Consider the following 2,500-nt stretch of genomic DNA (forward strand, 5'->3'; position numbering starts at 1 on the left):
GAGCTTTTTAACCGCAACAACTTTAATATACGCTATTGGAGCTGGAATTACCGCGGCTGCTGGCACCAGACTTGCCCTCCAATAGATACTCGTTAAAGGATTTAAAGTGTACTCATTCCGATTACGGGGCCTCGGATGAGTCCCGTATCGTTATTTTTCGTCACTACCTCCCCGTGCCGGGAGTGGGTAATTTGCGCGCCTGCTGCCTTCCTTGGATGTGGTAGCCGTTTCTCAGGCTCCCTCTCCGGAATCGAACCCTGATTCCCCGTTACCCGTTACAACCATGGTAGGCGCAGAACCTACCATCGACAGTTGATAAGGCAGACATTTGAAAGATGCGTCGCCGGTACGAAGACCGTGCGATCAGCCCAAAGTTATTCAGAGTCACCAAGGCAAACGGACCGGACGAGCCGACCGATTGGTTTTGATCTAATAAAAGCGTCCCTTCCATCTCTGGTCGGGACTCTGTTTGCATGTATTAGCTCTAGAATTACCACAGTTATCCAAGTAACGTGGGTACGATCTAAGGAACCATAACTGATTTAATGAGCCATTCGCGGTTTCACCTTAATGCGGCTTGTACTGAGACATGCATGGCTTAATCTTTGAGACAAGCATATGACTACTGGCAGGATCAACCAGGGAGCTGCGTCAACTAGAGCTGAGCAGCCGGCCGCCCGGGAGTGTGTCCCGGAGGCCCGCGCGAACACGCAAGCGTCCGCTCAATTATTCTGCAAACAGGAGGAGGCTGGGCTCCCCTGCACGATACACCTCGAAACCCTCTCAGGTCCCGGCGGCGCGCAGCGCCGTCCTAAGTACTTGGTCGGGTTCGAGAGAGGCGCAATCGCCCGGAGATAGGCGAGTAGACGCTTTCAGTGCGACCACCCGTGCTCCCAACTGAGCTTGCCGCTGCCGACAGAGGCCCGGGAGCGTGCTGTCGTGGTGTTGCCGGCGGGAGACAACACGCGGCCACAAACAGTGACCGGGCAGCTCCAACGCCAGCGCCACAGAGGGCAGAGCCCCACTTGGGTGCCAAAGCGAACTCTCCCAGCACAGCGCACGCGCCAACACATCCGCACAGCTGCGATACAAACCACCTGCGAGAACCGCGGGGGCGACCGAGCAGCAGACGGCGTCGCGGCGCCGAGTGCCGGGCGGCGGCGCATCCTCAACGCACACAGTCCTCAATCGGACCAGCACACTGCAGATGTCCACCGCGCTTCGCACCGGGCCCGGGAGGACCCACTTTGGCCGCACGGCGCCGCGCGCTGGGTGCGCCGGCACGCAGATGCGCCGCCTGCCGCGTCCGTCAGCCGGCGCGCCTGCCACTGGGCGCCCCCACCAGCCGGCTGCCGCGCGTGCGCCCACGCAGCGCGCGGCCAGCACGCCGGGCGCCCCCCCCTCACCGGCCGGGGACGGTCCCACCCAGCCACCGCCGCGTATCGCTTCATACCCACATGCCCACTCACGTTCGTGGGTATGACGGGTGTCGCTGAAGCAACCGGTTAATACCTGTACCGATCGTCGATATCAACGATTCACCTCCAGCGCGAACAACCGCGCAACAACGGATTTCCAGTTCATTTGCGTAACTTGGGCAGCAAACGTAGACGTCCATCTACATTTGCGAATTCAATGGGTCTTGCATGCCTGGATGTTATGAGTCACGACACGCCACATCAGTCCACATACATGCTGCGACGTATGCACGAGAGAACACGTGGAAGGTGGCCCGCGTACGTATGCCGATGCCATTGCACAGCTGCGAAGCTCATTGAACACGCAAACTCCTGACTGACGAACTAGAGGCGACAGGGGAGGGGGGGGGGGGGGGGGGGCGATATACGTCTTATAGCAGTACACATTACAGTGGATAGCGGGACCATGTGGAACGTACGCAACACTCGCTAGATGTTGTGAGGGTAGGCACCGTAACATGATTCAATACGCAGGACACCAGAGTGTGCGCGCAGCGAACTATGTTGAGAGGGTTGCGATTAGGCAACGCTACACGAATTTCTAGATTCATATAACAAACAATTACGTGGGTTAGGTTAGGGCGCAACGTGGGTTAGGTTAGGGCCCAACTTAGGTTAGGTTAGGGCCCAACTTAGGTTAGGTTAGGGCCCAACTTAGGTTAGGTTAGGGCCCAACTTAGGTTAGGTTAGGGCCCAACTTAGGTTAGGTTAGGGCCCAACTTAGGTTAGGTTAGGGCCCAACTTAGGTTAGGTTAGGGCCCAACTTAGGTTAGGTTAGGGCCCAACTTAGGTTAGGTTAGGGCCCAACTTAGGTTAGGTTAGGGCCCAACTTAGGTTAGGTTAGGGCCCAACTTAGGTTAGGTTAGGGCCCAACTTAGGTTAGGTTAGGGCCCAACTTAGGTTAGGTTAGGGCCCAACTTAGGTTAGGTTAGGGCCCAACTTAGGTTAGGTTAAGCCCCAACTTAGGTTAGGTTAAGCCCCAACTTAGGTTAGGTTAAGCCCCAACTTAGGTTAGGTTAAGC

General features: G+C 56.9%; 1 non-coding gene across 1 annotated transcript in view; it reads right to left on the minus strand.

The window, feature by feature from the left end:
• The window catches only part of LOC126220916 (small subunit ribosomal RNA), a 1,906-nt gene extending 1,261 nt beyond the window's left edge, over nt 1-645 (minus strand). The window contains exon 1 of the ribosomal RNA XR_007543244.1: nt 1-645. This exon is cut by the window's left edge and continues 1,261 nt beyond it. This is a non-coding gene — a ribosomal RNA (small subunit ribosomal RNA).
• Nucleotides 646-2,500: the final 1,855 nt, after the last annotated feature.

This window comes from Schistocerca nitens, unplaced genomic scaffold, assembly GCF_023898315.1.
Source record: "Schistocerca nitens isolate TAMUIC-IGC-003100 unplaced genomic scaffold, iqSchNite1.1 HiC_scaffold_214, whole genome shotgun sequence".
Taxonomy (NCBI): Eukaryota; Metazoa; Arthropoda; class Insecta; order Orthoptera; family Acrididae; genus Schistocerca; species Schistocerca nitens.